The sequence below is a fragment of the Lathyrus oleraceus genome, chromosome 4 (genome assembly GCF_024323335.1).
Source record: "Lathyrus oleraceus cultivar Zhongwan6 chromosome 4, CAAS_Psat_ZW6_1.0, whole genome shotgun sequence".
NCBI classification, from domain to species: domain Eukaryota; kingdom Viridiplantae; phylum Streptophyta; class Magnoliopsida; order Fabales; family Fabaceae; genus Lathyrus; species Lathyrus oleraceus.
Genome location: NC_066582.1, coordinates 496,629,834 through 496,647,584, shown reverse-complemented (window position 1 = coordinate 496,647,584; position 17,751 = coordinate 496,629,834). Strand labels below are relative to the sequence as shown.

Sequence of the window (17,751 nt, the reverse complement as noted above, 5' to 3'; positions counted from 1 at the left end):
TAGAGAAATTGTGGATGTAATTAGAGAATGATACACCATGATACAATGATGTTATGTTTATGCAATCATATATTCATTAGCATTTTTGCATTGTAATTAGCATAATATCATGTAATTATTATATGATCATTAAAATTGACCACTAGCATGATTCTAGGATAAAAAATACATAGATATTACTCTATATATACTTTTGCTTGCCTTCCTCATGTATCATCATTGTTGATTATGTATTTTTATTGTTGGATTTTGTTTGAAGTTTCACATTGTTTAGGTTATCGGATTATTAAATGTATAAGTATGTGAGGGCAACTACACCCTTTGAGCTAACTTTTAGGGTGAGATCCAAACATATTTATTATATCTTTCATCTAATGTGTCTGTTAGGTTGCACAGAGATAATTATCCACAATGAAAACACTTGTGCTACTTATAATCAGAGGCGCCAAACTTGATGGCTATATATTAAGGAAGAAAGAATGCTCAGATGAATTCATCACCACTACAGACTCATACCAATGCCAAAAGTCAAACCCGGAGTTTGAAGATTAGTGGGCATGTTATTAACAAATTCTTAGATGGCTGATGAAGTCAATGAATGCAACCATATCAACACAACTATTTCACAATGAAACTTCCACACAACTTTAAGAAGAAGCTCAAAGTCTAGTTGGTGCTCACACAAGGTTAAAGGTCACCTATCTCAATTTTGAGTTTCATAGTACTTGGAAAGGAAAAATGAAAATGGAAGGTTACCAGATCAAGATGAAGAATCTTGCTAATAGGGTTAAGTTTGCAAGCAATCCAGTCTCAAATTCTGATCCAATTATTTAAAATCTCAATGGTTTTGATGTTAAGTATAACCCTATTATGGTAAAGTTGTCTGATCAAACTAAACTCACATAGGTTGATCTGCATGCTCAAACTAACCTTGTGGATTCGATCTTTTTATTACAGTGACATTATCAATATATTTTTTGAGAAGTCACCAACGAACAACTTCTATTTTAATCTCGGTCAAGACAAGAGGAGGCAACGACTTTTCAGCAGAAATCTCACATCCATCGGCTCTCTTTGAGAATAAATTCTTTGAAGAATCCCTAGAAGGGGCTTCGTCTAAAAAGGAGTCCATGAACGTTCCTTTTGTTTCGGAAGCCCTAATCAGAGAAGCAACCTCCGACTCAGAATCCATGCGAGCACATGGAAGGGAAGGCGATCTTTTCAAAGAAGAAGAAACACCACCATTCGAATCACTCTCTATGATAATAAGGTTATCGTTCTTCGTAATAAAAATACAATAAATGCTTGAATGGAAATTTGGAGTGAAGAGATGTTCCTGGAAATATATGATCGAAGGCAATAAAGCTAAACAAAAGGCCGAAAGTCAAAGCTTTAAAGCTTTGAATATGCGGTAACGATTACTCCTGTAAAAATGCTCTCAGAGATGAGGGAAAAACTAAAATGAAACAAGAAAAATTCAATCTACAAAATTGCAAAAAAGTTTCTCCACATTCACTCTATCCTTATATAGACCAAAAACAATTGGGCTGATCAAATTGAAATAAAAGGCAAATGTGGAACAACATTCAAGTTTCGTCTTGGGAACATAGCCCCACTCAAGTGCACAGTAAGATGCGTCACACCACTCCATACATTTTCAGGTCACACGTTAAAGAAAAAACAACAAAACGTCTCAATGATGGAACTACATTTAATGCTCATGCTCCCTATTACTCTTCGACAAAACCATAGCAACGCATGCTAGCCGACGTCTGAACTACTACTCCCAAAGGCCAACCACGACTAGTAAAAGACTTTCCTAACATCCAGAGTGTCCAACGAGTCTTGAGGGCAATTGTTCACTGATGGCCAAATGCTCAATACCGGGAGGCCTATTTATCCTACCTTTTCCATTAAGCCTATGGTATAAATACCTTCACAAGGTATTTTTCAAGTACACAATCATTAATCTCCACTTTCACTACGACTATCTTGAACGCTAAACTGAATTGGACATTGGAGTGTTAACCATATAAGTACCCTCCTTCTGATCCGCCGTATCGAAGATTATCAACGCCGATTCAAGATTGACACCAATTGTTAACATCAGTTCAAGATTAATATCTCCGATTCGAGACACACCGTGGTGTCGTACTATCGAATCGCCTAAAAAACTTTGCTCCGCCATAGTTTCTATGATTCTTTCTATTTTTTAGTTCCACAAGAGAACAATGAGAACCCAAAAAAGACAATTGAAAAAAAAACAAATAGCCACAATGACGACAACTAGTATTTATGTTGGTAAGTCTAAAATTTTTGGAACTTTGGGATACATGTTAAAAAGCAAGATTTTAATATGTTGTAAATTGTAATTACATTGAAAAAAAACAATCCTACTTAAATAAAAAAGAAAGATAAACCAAATAGACTTTGCTTAACAAACTTTAAACTAATATAATATAAATTGTTACTATTTAAAGTCTAATACTCTCTCTATTTCTCAGTGTACTAGTGTGCAAGAAACTTTTTCAATAATAAATTGAAGTATTTGGTAGTCCATCTATAGGCTAAATGAACATATGGCAATAAACATCAATATCACACTATAACTTTTACCTTTACAATAGATTAGTCCAAATGATCAAGAATTAAAGTGTTTTCTATTCCATATAAAACGATCATATACGCAAGAGCTTACATCACTTCTCACAAAACCTTCAAAATAATAGTAAATTATAGACATGCATTGCTATGTTTCCTTCACCAGGACTAAGCCATTTGATTCCACTTGTTGAGTTTGCTAAACTATTACTCCAACAACACAATGAATTCACTGTCACATTCCTCATTCCATCTCTTGGTCCTCTCACTCCTTCAATGGAATCCATCTTGAACACTCTTCCACCAAACATGAACTTCACTGTTCTTCCACAAATCAACATTGAAGACCTTCCACAGAATCTTGAACCTGCAACACAAATGAAACTCATTGTGAAACACTCTATTCCATTTCTACAAGAAGCTGTGAAATCACTCGTTTCAAAAACTCACCTTGTAGCTTTAGTCTTATGCATGTTTTCAACTGATGCACTTGAAGTTGCTAAGCAACTCAACCTTTCTTCTTACCTTTTCTTTTCCTCAGGAGCTGTTTTATTCTCTTTCTTGCTTACCCTTCCAAAGCTTGATGAATCTGCTTCATCTCAGTTCTTAGAGTCTAGTTATGAAACAGTTAATGTTCCTGGTGTTTCATTTCCTTTCCATGTCAAAGATCTTCCTGACCCGGTTCTCTACGAAAGGTCGAGTGATACATACACATCATTACTTGATGTGTGTCAAAAACTCTCATTGTTTGATGGTGTTATAATGAATACTTTCACAGATTTGGAGCCTGAGATTATAAGGGTTCTTCAAGAGAGTGAGAATAAGAAACTTTGTGTTTATCCTGTTGGACCTATCATTAGGAATGAGTCAAACAGTGAAGCAAACATGTCAGTGTGTTTAAGGTGGTTGGAGAATCAACCACCAAGGTCTGTTGTTTTGTCTCTTTTGGAAGTGGTGGAACACTCACTCATGAACAACTCAATGAGTTAGCTTTTGGTTTAGAATTGAGTGGACATAAATTCTTGTGGGTTGTGAGAGCTCCAAGTAAACATTCTAGTTCTGCTTATTTTAGTGGACAAAAGGATGATCCATTAGAGTACTTAGCAAATGGTTTCTTGGAAAGAACAAAAGAGAATGGACTAGTGGTTCCATCATGGGCACCACAAGTTGAGGTTCTTGGACATGGTTCAGTTGGTGGTTTTTTGAGTCATTGTGGTTGGAGTTCAAGTTTGGAGAGTGTGGTCAATGGTGTGCCTATGATTGCTTGGCCATTGTTTGCAGAACAGACGATGAATGCTAAGTTGCTCACTGATGTGCTTAAAGTTGCTGTGAGGCCAAAGGTTGATGATGAAAGTGGGATAGTGAAAAGAGAGGAAGTTGGTAAAAGTGTAAAGAGAATCATGGAAGGTGATGAGAGTTTGGAGATTAACAAGAGAATGAATGAATTGAGTGATGCTGCTGCTGCTACTGTGCTAAGTGATCATGGTTCTTCTAGGAAAGCACTTTCTGCTCTAGCATTGAAATGGCATTGATTTACATGTTGGATGGTCTGCAGAAACTGTTATTAATGCTATCATTTTAAGGTGTTGAACAATGTAATAGTTTCTTGTTTAAAAATGGATTTGATGTCAAACATTTTCAGTGTTATTTACTGTTTTCTATATTTATTTATTTTTGCATGAAATTAAATGCTAAGAAAATAAGAGATTTAGTGGCTAATCATAGTTAAAGGTAACATATTCACATGAGCTCACAATTAGTTGAACAATAATCCATTAAAACAAGACATGATAGGTTCTTATTATGCTAACGAGATCATAAAATATAAAAACTATGGTATTTGGATCGAATTCTAGTCTTGACAAGGTTAGTTTCATGGTTCGACACCAATCGAAGATGTGCATGTCGTAGTCGAAGTCTATTATTGCATGCAAAAATATGTTAGCTTGTTGTTTAAGTTAACATGTTGAATTGAGGCAGTTTGTTGGGCCGATTGTTTAGTATGTTACTTGAAACCTAAGATTTAGTTTTCTTATAAATAACATATTAGTTCTCACTCCTCCCTCAATCCCTGATAATCCTAATCAAAGGGAGAAAGTTGTGTGGTTGAGATTCAATTGTAAACATTGTTCCTTAATGTGTAATTGAATCAAGAATCCAGTTTTTAACCACTTTGAATTGTCTTTCTCTTCTATTCTCTCTTTTCTTTTACTTTGTGTTTTTCTTGTTAATCAAGAAATCGATCATACTTTGTTTTCTTGGGCATCGTTTCATAACAAATTGGTGCAGTGAGTGTGGAGGAGAAGATGTCGTCAACAAAGTATGATATTGAGAAATTCACCGGTGTGAATGATTTTGGTTTGTGGCGCTTAAATATGCAAACCCTACTGGTTCAGTAGGATTTGTTAGAAGCGTTAAAAGGATCGAAAAAGATAGATGTTGCCTTAACGGAGAAGGAGAAAACGACAATGATCGAGAAAGCCCACAATACCATCATATTGAGCCTTGGTGATAAGGTTCTTCGGCAGGTCTCGAAGGAGAATACGACAGCAAGTGTGTGGGGAAAACTCGAGGGTTTGTACATGACCAACTCTTTGGTCAATCGTCTCTACCTGAAGCAAGTCTTGTATTCATTCAAGATGAGTGAACAAAAAGTCTTGGATGAGCAGCTGGATATGTTCAATAAGTTGATTCTTGATCTTTAAAATATCGAGGTCAAGATTCATGATGAAGATCAAGCGTTGTTGTTGTTGTGGGTTTTACTAAGATCTCATGCTCACTTCAAATAAACCCTCTTGTATGGAAGAGAGTTCCCGACCTTTTAAGAAGTTCAATCAACCTTGTACTCAAATGACTTGAATAAAAGAAATGAGCGAAAGCCATCTTCTGTTGGTGAAGGATTGTCCGTAAAAGGAAAATTCATAAAGAAAGATGGTAGGTTTGAGAAGAAGAAGGGTAAAGTTCTACAAAACTCTTATGGTGATAATGCTCTTGCTATTAGGTGTTACCATTGTAAGAAGGAGGATCATACAAGAAAGGTGTGCCCTGATCGACTGAATAATCATGGTGGAAAGGATAATGGTAATGCAACCATTATGCAAGATGATTATGATTCATCTGATGTCCTAGTGGTTTCAAGCAACGACTCTAGCAATGAATGGATTATGGATTCAGGATGTACTTGGCTCATGACTACAAACAAATACGTGTTTGAGGAATTATGTGACCAAGATGGTGGATCAGTGCTGCTGAGAAACAACAAAGCCTGCAAGATTGCAAGAATTAGATTTGTCAGATTCAAGCTCCATGATGAGTCAATAAGGCCATTGACTGATGTCAGGTATGTGTCGCATCCTGCGAAAAATCAACCGGCGAGCCTAAAAATAAAAACACACAGAGCCGCCACTAAACGTTATTTATCCCAAGATAGGGAAAGGAAACGCTCAGAGAAACCTGGAAAGGAAATGGTCTCGCGACCAAAGAGACAGGGTAAGGGAGTCGGTTACGCGAGGGGAAGGTATTAGCACCCCTCACGTCCGTCGTACTCGACGGGATCCACGTTCTAAAATAAAGAATAGGTTGCTAAACATCACACACACACACGGGGAACGCAGGTGGGGTTAAGAGGAACGAGCTCGATAAGGTATCGCGCCTTATGCCTACATATCTTGTCTGGAACAAGAATCAGAGCCTCTGTAGTTCGGCTTACGCACGCCAAACAACACAAAACAAATAAACAGATGGCAAACGTGGAGCCCGACAACCACTGGATGGAATTACGTCGGCATCCGAACCAAAACACACTCAAAAGGGCAAACGTGGAGCCCGACTGCCAATCACTGGGCTTACGTCAGCATCCGAACCCAAGCATACAATCAGATAACAAGTTAACACACATAAAAAGAAAAAGGTTGCCCGGAGAGGTCTCGCACGACCCCCTGCCTACATACCTCGTCTGGAACGAGGATCAGGGCGATGTAGTTCCCCTGAAAGGGACTAAATTGCTAACCAGAAACCGGGGAAAGACACACAACTAGGGAGCTGAGACTCGAGCCTAATGTTGTCATGCATCGTTTACCCTAAGTTCAGTTTTCTATCCTACTTGCATAAACAAGCCTATCCTAACCAGGAAAGAAGCTAGCACACAAGCATACAATCATATATCATACATCAGATGAGAACAGGCATCTCAAACAAGCATGTCAATCAGATATCCACATATCACACACTATAGCCAAACAAGGGGGCTCAATCAATCAGGTTTGACTGCCTAAGCAAGTCGTCTGTACAGGCTGGTTTTGCTCTTAACCTTGCCATTGCGAGGCTAAGGTGAAGCAGATGAAAGGATGAAGTGAGGATCAGACCTCACAGCTCTTATCCCTGACCAGGGAGAGCTTCTGACAAATGAGCATGGGTCCAGAATGGGGGAACCCTTTTATACTCAGAGACTCTGACACAATGTGCACTGCACAAGATCTTGGGCTAGGATCTCAATGCTACAACCATGTAATGGGAGCAAGGAGAAGACTCACAGAATAGTGGGGGATAGATTGCTTATCCCTACCTTCCACCAATTGCCTTACTTAAAGGACTTTCACCTGCTTGGGCTTAAAAATAAACAACCACAATCATTGCCTCTTAAGGAGGACTTCAGACATTTTGCCCGGCCCGGTAACAGCCGGGTCTCCAGACTACATGAAGTTTAGGAAGCTATACTTCAATGCAAGTTGCTTAAGCAAAGCAAAGCAAAAGTTCACAAGGAACTGAGCAACTAAAGTACCTGGAAACAATCAAACACAATTAGTAATCAGACAGACAAACCATAAACAGCAAGTATTCACTCAATCAAACTATACAGATCAATGTACAACAAGGCAAGCTCAAAGCTTAAGCCCAAGCTTCACCACCTACAAAACAATGTTATGTTAGTGTACAAACATCAAACAACACCATTTCAATCAATTTGATTCATTCTCCATGTGCATTATGCTTTTGATCCTGAAAAATCAATCAAACATTAGCAACAAGACCACTAGGCCAAGCCTAGGGTCCAAAGCAAGAAAAAATCCCTAAACAGCAAGGCATTCTCAAACCAAAGTCAAATTAATGTCAAACAAGAGCAAACACCATTGGTCTCATGTTTATATCATTCATCATGCTCATGTTATGCACAAAACAATCCACATTGGTTCAAATGAAGCATCAAACATGCAAACAGAACTATTGCATTCAAACCCACATCAAAACAATTCCAAAAATTCTCAAATAATTTCCACCTAAACAGGGGATATTCAAGGTCTACCATGTCAAATTTGAGCTCAATTGGGCAAATGGAACCATGTCAATGAAAATCAACAAAAACAGACACAATTATAGGCTCCAAATCACAACATCAACACATGCTTCCACTTCAAAAATTCATAACTCAATGAAAACAAAAAAGAAATGGATGAGACCAAAACAGGGATGTCACACAATGTGTCTATTACAAACATGCCAAATTTCATGATTATCCAATACCATATGAGCATTTCACATCAAAATTACAAACATGTACCACATGGACTTGCATATTTGACCAACAGAAATGAAAAATCACAATCAATTTGAAAATGCAATATAAAATTCCACAAAAATTCATACAACATCTCAACATGTTAATGATTCACCATGCAAAATTTCACGTTATTCTACCAAGCCTAGATCACTCAAAAAAATCCAGCAAATTGACACAATAAGGTGTGACACAAATTGTCACACCTAAGTTCAATAATTCATAACTCAATGATCAGGTATCAAAAACTCATGAAATTTACATGGAAATAAACATCATCCAGTCCACAATCATCACAAAAATTTTCAAGAATTTATTTGCAAGCACGTGCATTTCACAATTAAAATGGTAAAATATATCAAAAATGAACACATGTGAAACAAACCTAAGTCAATCCAAAAATATACCATGCACAACTTTGACCAATAGGTCAAACAAATTCTACAGTCAACAAGGAAGTCAAAGAAACAATTCTCATATTTTTCTGAATTTTCTATGATTTTTTATGATTTTTTAAGGATTAATTTAATTAAAATGAATTTACAATGGCAGATTTGTAATTACATGAACAGTACCGCGGGAAACTCCTTGTTTAAAAATTCAAACGAAATTCCAGATCAAACAAACTAATTTCCAGAAATTCTTTCTTCTTCATCCAGAAATGCTATGAACACGAAGAACACAAAAGTTCACCAAAATCAACAAATGAATATCCGTTGGAACCGCCTCACCACGTGGATCTCAAATATCAACACGATTTCTCCTAAATGTTCCTAAATCTCACGGATCGAGGGAGTTAGGGTTTGCACTCGAAACTTCAAATCCAGATTACTCAGCCTATGCTTCATTATAATCTAAACTAAACCTAGCATTGCAATCTACATTGAACGAACTACAAAACACCTATAAACATTCATCACTTCGTGACATTCGAAATTCACACACCTGGAGATTGCAGCGATGAAATTGGCGTTCTTGAGCTTCGATTTCCACAAACAGATGTAGTAGAGTGATGAGGAAGATGAGTAGAGGTGTTAAATTCAGTTGAAGTGCTTGTAGTGCACGGATTCTTCAATTCACCATTGATGCCTCCACAATGAACAGCCACGAATGAAGCTCCTTTCAATCCAAACTTCAAAAACAGATAGAGATGATGATGAGAGGAAGTGGCAGCAAGAAGAATTTCGAAAATTGATCAAGAAATGAGAGAGTTCTTGTCAATTTTTGGTTTTTGGTGTTCTTGAGAATTTTCAGAATTTGGAGAGTTTTTTTATCTGATTTTTGGGAAGTGTGAGTTTCTGTTAGGAGTTTGTTATGATTAGGAATATATACTCCAACTTAATCCATCCTTAATCACCTCAATTAGCAAAATGAAGTGAAATTAGTGAAAAAATGAGTTATGTGAACAAAATCTGGAAAATAAGTGACTTAACAACCAAAAAACAGCTTCACACAGCAAAAAATACCCAGAAAACTGAGTTTTTGCGCGAGCGGTCGACTCATAGCCTGCTATGCGTCGGCCCGAAGCCTATGCGCTGACCTATGCGTCGACTCATAGCCTGCTATGCGCTGACCCGTGGTCTATGCGCTGACCCTATGCGTCGACTCATAGCTTGTAAAAAATTTTTTTTTTTTTTTTTTTTTTTTTTTTTAAGAAGAGGAGGGCAAATTTTGAGATGTTACAGCTGCCCCTATTCAATCCACTGTGAACCTGTTGATATGAACAGCCTCGGCTTTCAGATGATCAGGATGAAGAGTGATTGAATACCAAGAACAGACGAACAATTTGCACTCTGACGGGATAATAATTAGCAGCGCCTGTCAGCATCGGCGAAGAAACAACCTCTGAACAACGTCGACCTGGATACCAAAATAAATGGTAACGCAGGGATAACCATGGTCTGATCACCACACCTCCACGCGGGATTATCAACTCCTCTTTTTATGCTTTTCTTGAACCCCGAAATTTTCTCTTCTCTTTTTTCATTTTCTTGATCCCCGAAAATTTTCTCTTGTGCAAACGATCCTCGGATCTCTGCATTTGAACCCCGGAAAATGCCTCAGCATCTCTTTTTGCCAACATAATGAACCCCGATCTCCAGTTTGAACCCCAGTCGCCTGACGATAGCTCGCGATCGCCAATATGAACCCCGTTCTCCAGAAAATGCCGCAACATCTCCTTCTCTCCATTTGAACCCCATCTCCAGAAAATGCCTCAACATCTTCTTTTCTCCCTTTGAACCCCAGAACATGCCTCAGCATATCCTTCTCTCCAATCTCTCGTGATAATTCCGCTGGCAACGTCGGAAATAACACCAAACCACTCTGAGGGCGACATGTCAGAGGGTAAACCTTCATAAAGAAGGTAGCATGTGTACCTCTTCCTCAGAAGACACCTATAACGACCTCCATTGGCCTCAGCCAGAGTCTACGGTGACACATGAACAGAAGAAAATCCTAAGGACCTCATCCCGGATATAATCTTCAACTCCATCTCCATTTGAACCCCAGAAAATACCTCAGCATTTCCTTTTCTCCGTTTGAACCCCGAAATCGCGCTGATCGCGTAACGTCTTCTGATTTTATTTCCATCTCTGCCCGACGGAAAAATTTCCTCCAGTATCGCACTACTGGGGAACATTGCTGATCTGACGTCATGATACCAAACCCCTCAGAGTAACATCTTCACCATCTGTCTCGCACGACAGAAACCTCCTCCAGTATCGCACTACTGGGGAAATACCTTTGATCAAATCATGAGGCTAAACTCCTCGGAGCAACACCTTCACCGTCTGGCCAAAACCACTTCTCAAACGGTAACCACGGCTTGAGACTAGCTTATGCTTGCAATGATGCATGATTGATTTTTTCTGCGTAATGCTCCATAAACATGGAAATGCTACGCGATTATTTATTTTTCTATGCAATATGCCATGTTATTTTTTCATGATGAATGCATAAAAAATAAAAACATCCCCCTCAAGGGACTCCTCTGGGGAATACGAGACACTCTGCTGAGGAACTCGTCACTGCTCCGATTCCACCCTGCTGGGGAATAGCACTGCTGCTGGGAATAAGGCAACCCTTGCTGGGGAAGAACCTCCTTTGCACCCAATCCACTCTAGAAACCGCTGGGGATAAGCACCACCAACACTCTGTGGGGATACTCCAATCTTGACTTGCTAGGGATATCAATCCTGACTCCGCTTCGGGGAAACCCTCACAGATACCTGTTGACTTCGCTGGGGACATACCCACAGAAACTCTACTAGGGGAATAGCAACCTCCAGGCTCAACTGGGGAAACATCCATATATCACCTGCTGGGGGATAACCCATGCAATCCATAGGCAGAATCGACTCAGCTGGGGATGCAGAAACTCGTCCACTACGGGAACTTGTTCAATCTACTGGTAGGATGAACACTGCTGGAGATATATTTCGTTGAAACCCGCTCCACTCGGGGAGTAGCAACCTTCGTGCCTGGCTGCTGAGAAAACACCGTCGTAAACCTGTCGGGGATAACCATCCTGACTTGGCTGGAGAAGTCCACAGACATTGGATCTGCTGGGGAGCTAGTCCTATGATTCTGCTTGGGGACTTAGTTGGGAAATGAGAAAAATCGGTATAGAACACCCATCGACTCGTCGAACCACGGTACCTACCTCCAATACTCGTATCGGCTTTCCACTTTTGAGAATTCCCAGACTCGACTGGACCTTTTCTGCTCCATCATCTTATATTCCAAGTCGCTCCGCGCTCGACGGAAAGCGTACTCCTGGGAGTTATACAGAAATTTCAATTTTCCGATTTTGAAGAGTCTTCTTGATTAATTTCAAAGGTCGCCGGACGTCTCTCGTCGTCTCTTCGTCACCCTTCTTCGTGCACTCGTCCCTGATTGGACTATGCGGGGAATTACATACTTTCAAGTCTTTCGACTTTGAAGAGTCTTCTTGATTAACATCAAGGATCGTCGTACGCCGCAACGTCTCTGTCATTCTTTCATATATTCGTTCCTGGGTGAACTTTCTGGGGATCTGTTACAAAACTCTCTCATCACAACCTGCAAGTGAGTGAAGAATATCTAACAGTACCTGCAAAACAGATCGTTAGATAAAACCGTGCCCCAGGCGTGTCAAGATTTCAACACTTGGGTCACTCAACCTTCCAAATAAGATTTCAAGCTTTCAATCTTATAAACATGCATTGGAAAGGACCTGTATGTCTTAAAATGCAAAATTCTTTATCAAAAGTATTTGGATGTTTTGGCAATCAAAGCGGTAATGAAAAACAAAAACAAAATTATTTGACTGAATATGCATTTTATTGATTGAAAAAGTGTGGCTCAAATGAGCAATACAAAAGGAAGCAATTCCTGAAAAGAGGTAATTGCGCTCAAAAGGAAAAATCTATCCTAATGGCAATGTGAAAAACCCGTAATCTCATCGAGTTCCAACTCGGTTACACCCCATATGTCCTCAGACTCTCCGTGCTTTCTGCCTTCTGGACAAGACGATTCTGACTGATCCCCACCGGGTATTATCCATGATGCTTTAACCAAAGCGCAAACGATCATGCCGGACGCAGTTGTTCGTTTCAATCCCTCTTTTGCCTGGACCGCCCTTTCGGGTTTTCAGTCCACCGGGATACCCTTTTTTGCCCAAGTCGCCTTCTCAGGTTTTCGACTTGCCGGGTGTACAATTTTTCATTTTTATCCCTAATTTTTGCCCGAACCTTTCTTTCTGTTTCTTTGGTTCGCCGGGATGCCCATTTTTGCCTAGACTATTTTATTCTTTTCGTCCAGCGGGTCTATTTTACACGAAGTATTTTTTAACTGCGTCCGCATTCACAGGGGATGGAAAATCCTCACCATCCATGGTCGTTAACAACAAGGCTCCGCCAGAGAAAACCTTCTTGACCACGAATGGACCTTCATAATTCGGTGTCCATTTGCCCCTTCGATCGTTTTGAGGAGGAAGGATCCTTTTCAGCACCATATCACCTACGTGATATACCCGAGGCCGTACCTTCTTGTCAAAAGCATGCTTCATCCTCTGCTGATACAACTGCCCATGACAGATGGCTGCCAGCCTCTTTTCCTCTATCAGGCTCAACTCTTCATACCGGGTCCTTACCCATTCAGCCTCTTGCAATTTCACGTCCATCAGGACTCTCAACTAGGGAATCTGAACCTCAACGGGTAACACAGCCTCCATCCCATATACCAACGAGAATGGAGTTGCCCCAGTAGATGTACGTACCGACGTTCGATACCCATGTAATGCAAATGGCAGCATCTCATGCCAATCCTTATAGGTTACCACCATTTTCTGCACAATCTTCTTAATATTCTTATTGGCTGCCTCAACCGCCCCATTCATCTTTGGACGATAAGGAGAAGAATTGTGATGCTCAATCTTGAATTCCCGGCACAGCTCTGCCATCATCTTATTATTCAAATTAGAACCATTATCAGTAATGATTCTCTCGGGAACCCCATATCGGCAAATGATGTCTCTCTTGAGAAACCTAGCCACGACCTGCTTCGTCACATTCGTATAAGAGGCTGCTTCTACCCACTTGGTGAAGTAATCAATAGCCACCAATATGAATCTGTGCCCATTCGAAGCTGTAGGCTCTATCTTTCCAATCATATCAATGCCCCACATGGCAAACGGCCATGGAGACGACATCAAGCTCAACGGATTCGGAGGCACGTGCACCTTGTCAGCATAAATCTGGCATTTATGACACTTCCGCACGAAATTGAAACATTGGGCCTCCATTGTCATCCAGTAATAACCTGCTCTCAGCAGCTTCTTTACCATTGCATTCCCACTGGCATGGGTACCGAACGATCCCTCATGAACCTCTTTCATCAATTGGCTTGCTTCTGCATCATCAACACATCTGAGCAAGACCCAATCAAAATTCCTCTTATACAAAACCCCATCCTTATTCAGGTAAAACACCATGGCTAACCTCCGTAGAGTCTTTCTATCTTTCTTCGATGCTCCCTCAGGATACTCTTGCGTCTCAAGATAGCGCTTGATATCATAATACCACGGCTTCTCATCATCAGGCGCTGTATCAACAACAAACACATAAGCCGGTCTATCCAGACGACCCACTTCAACACTGGGGAACTGATTCCACCTCTGCACCTTGATCAAGGCAGCCAGAGTAGCCAAAGCATCTGCCAAAGGATTCTCCTCTCTGGGCACATGATGCATCTTCACCTTGGTGAAAAACGTCAACAATCTTCTCGTATAATCTCGATACGGAACCAAATGAGATTGATGCGTATACCATTTTCCGTTAACCTGATTTATCACCAGAGCTGAATCTCCATATATCACAAGGTTCTTGATCCTCAAATCAATCGCCTCTTCAATTCCCAATATGCACGCTTCGTATTCAGCTACATTGTTGGTACACTCAAATGTTAGCCGGGCAGCAAAAGGAATATGGGATCCTTTCGGCGTAACCAAAACAGCACCAACACCGCTTCCATTCACGTTAACGGCCCCATCAAACATCAGAATCCATTCGGATTCAGGGTCAGGCCCCTCCTCCGGGATTGGTTCCTCGCAATCTTTCGATTTGAGAAACATGATGTCCTCATCAGGGAATTCAAACTTCATCGGTTGATAATCATCAATGGGTTGCTGGGCGAGGTAATCAGACAATACACTCCCCTTGATCGCTTTCTGAGAGGTGTACTGAATATCATATTCAGTCAAAATCATTTGCCACCTCGCAACCCGTCCGGTCAATGCTGGCTTCTCAAAAATGTACTTGATTGGATCCATCTTGGAAATCAACAAAGTGGTATGAACCAGCATGTACTGCCTTAGTCGGCGAGCAGCCCAGACCAAAGCACAGCAAGTTTTCTCGAGCAGTGAATATCTTGTTTCACAGTCGGTAAACTTTTTGCTCAGGTAGTATATGGCATGCTCTTTTCGACCAGACTCGTCATGCTGCCCCAATACACACCCCATAGACCCCTCGAGGACTGTCAGGTACAGAATTAACGGTCTTCCCTCCACAGGAGGCATCAGAATCGGGGGCTCCTGCAAATATTCTTTTATTTTTTCAAATGCCGCTTGGCAATCATCATTCCACCTGACCGTTTGATCTTTTCTCAACAATTTGAATATTGGTTCACACGTGGCTGTTAGATGAGATATGAACCGTGAAATGTAGTTCAATCTACCTAAGAAACCACGAACCTCTTTCTCTGTTCTCGGTTCAGGCATTTCTTTTATTGCTTTTACTTTTGCAGGATCAACCTCGATTCCTTTCTCGCTTACAATGAACCCCAGCAATTTACCGGACCGCACTCCGAACGTGCACTTGTTCGGATTCAACCTCAGTCTGAACTGTCTCAGCCGGTCGAACAACTTGGCCAAATCTACCAAATGCCCCTCCTCTGTCTGGGACTTTGCTATCATGTCATCAACATAGCATTCAATTTCATGATGAATCATATCATGAAACAAAGTCACCATGGCCCTCTGATAAGTAGCACCGGCGTTCTTGAGACCGAATGGCATCACCTTGTAACAAAAGGTACCCCATGGTGTGATGAACGTTGTTTTCTCCATATCATCTGGCGACATCTTGATTTGATTATAGCCAGAAAAGCCATCCATGAAGGAAAACACCGAGAATTGAGCTGTATTATCTACCAACACGTCAATGTGAGGTAATGGAAAATCATCTTTCGGACTAGCTCTATTCAGATCCCGGTAGTCCACACACATTCTCACTTTACCATCTTTCTTCGGGACTGGCACGATATTCGCAACCCATGGCGGATAGTTAGTGACAGCAAGGAAACCAGCATCCCACTGCTTCTGCACTTCCTCCTTAATCTTCATTGCCATATCAGGTCGAGTTCTGCGCAACTTCTGCTTCACTGGAGGACAATCTGTTCTCAACGGTAGCTTGTGCACAACAATATCGGTATCCAACCCTGGCATATCTTGATAAGACCAGGCAAAGATGTCGACATACTCTTTCAACAATGCCACCATTCTGTTCTTGACACTTTCCTCCAAAGCAGCCCCGATTTTCACTTCCTTCTTAACCTCATCGGTACCCAGATTCACCACCTCGATCTGTTCTTCATGCGGCTGAATCACCTTCTCCTCTTGTTTTAACAACCTGGCCAATTCCCCTGGCAGTTCACAATCTTCTTCGTCTTCTTCTTCAGCAAGATAGATCGGATTGTCGAAGTCATACAAGGGTGTAACAGGATTGTTATCAATGAGATCCGGAGAGGAATCGCATCTGCATGAATGTTGATTCATGCACTGCTTTAGAACCGGTGTGAAAAAACAAAAAAAAGAAAAATGAAAACATTGCCATTTTTTATTTTGTTTTTATTTTTAAACTGCAAAAATAAATGAAAAACAAGGAACACCGCTTTTGACTGAAAATCATCCTTTATTAATGATGCAAAATTTGCAAATTTAAACATGAGGTGGCCCTTACAATGGACCAATACGTGTCGGACAACACGTATGGCTTTCATGCAAATAAGAATGAAAACAAGAAAAATATTACTCTTCGAGGAGAGTGACCCGGATGATCTCTTCGGTCTTCCAGTTGTGGATTTCCATCCCTGGTTCGCACGACTTTATCCACCGGTCAATGTCGCAGTCGCTGTCAGAGTCTTCACCCATCATGCAGATGTGGTCCGGGTCCAGCATTCCGGCGCTCGTGAAAGTAACTGACGCACGACGTCCTCTTCTCGTCCTGAGCCTCGGCCCGGTTGATATCCAACTCCGAAGCGATCCTTCTTCTCAGGGACCTCCATCATTTTGCCCCAACCAGGAGCCTCTCCACTCTTGACCACCTCAGCAGCCTGCTTATAGGAAGCGATGGATGGTTTCTCTTCCTCCTGCTTAGCAAACAGAGCGTTCTCCACCTTGACGGTTTCGAATGCCTGGCTAGGCGTTTCCCATATTTCACCATCCATCTCCACGTACTTGAACGAAGACAGGTGGCTGACAAAAATGTCCTCCTCTCCGCAGACGGTGACGACTTGACCTCCCCAAACATATTTCAGCTTCTGGTGCAAAGTCGAAGTGACTGCTCCCGCAGCATGAATCCATGGGCGACCCAATAGGCAACTGTATGCTGGCTGGATGTCCATGACATAGAAAGTCGACTTGAACACCTCGGGGCCAATCTTCACCGGCAATTCGACCTCCCCGAATACGGCCCTTTTAGACCCATCAAATGCCCGCACAATCAGATCAGTCGGGGTCAAAATCAGCCCATCACAATTCAGTTTAGCCAAGGCTTTCTTGGGCAACACATTTAATGAGGAGCCGGTATCAACCAACACATGTGAAAGCACGGCTCCTTTGCATTCCATCGCTATGTGTAGCGCCCTGTTGTGGTTCCTTCCATCTACGGTCAAATCCATATCAGTAAAGCCCAACCCATGGCTAGCATGCACGTTGGATACGACCGTCTCCAATTGGTTGATTGTGATCTCTTGAGGAACATAAGCCTTCTTCAGAATTTTCAATAAGGCCTCCCTATGCCCCTCTGAGCTCAGCAACAATGAAAGAATTGAGATCT

At 41.0% G+C, this 17,751-nt stretch overlaps 1 pseudogene; it reads left to right on the top strand.

Annotated features, from left to right (window-relative positions):
* The first annotated feature begins 2,743 nt into the window (after positions 1-2,743).
* Positions 2,744-4,247, top strand: LOC127076741 (hydroquinone glucosyltransferase-like; annotated as a pseudogene).
* The last annotated feature ends 13,504 nt before the right edge of the window (positions 4,248-17,751 follow it).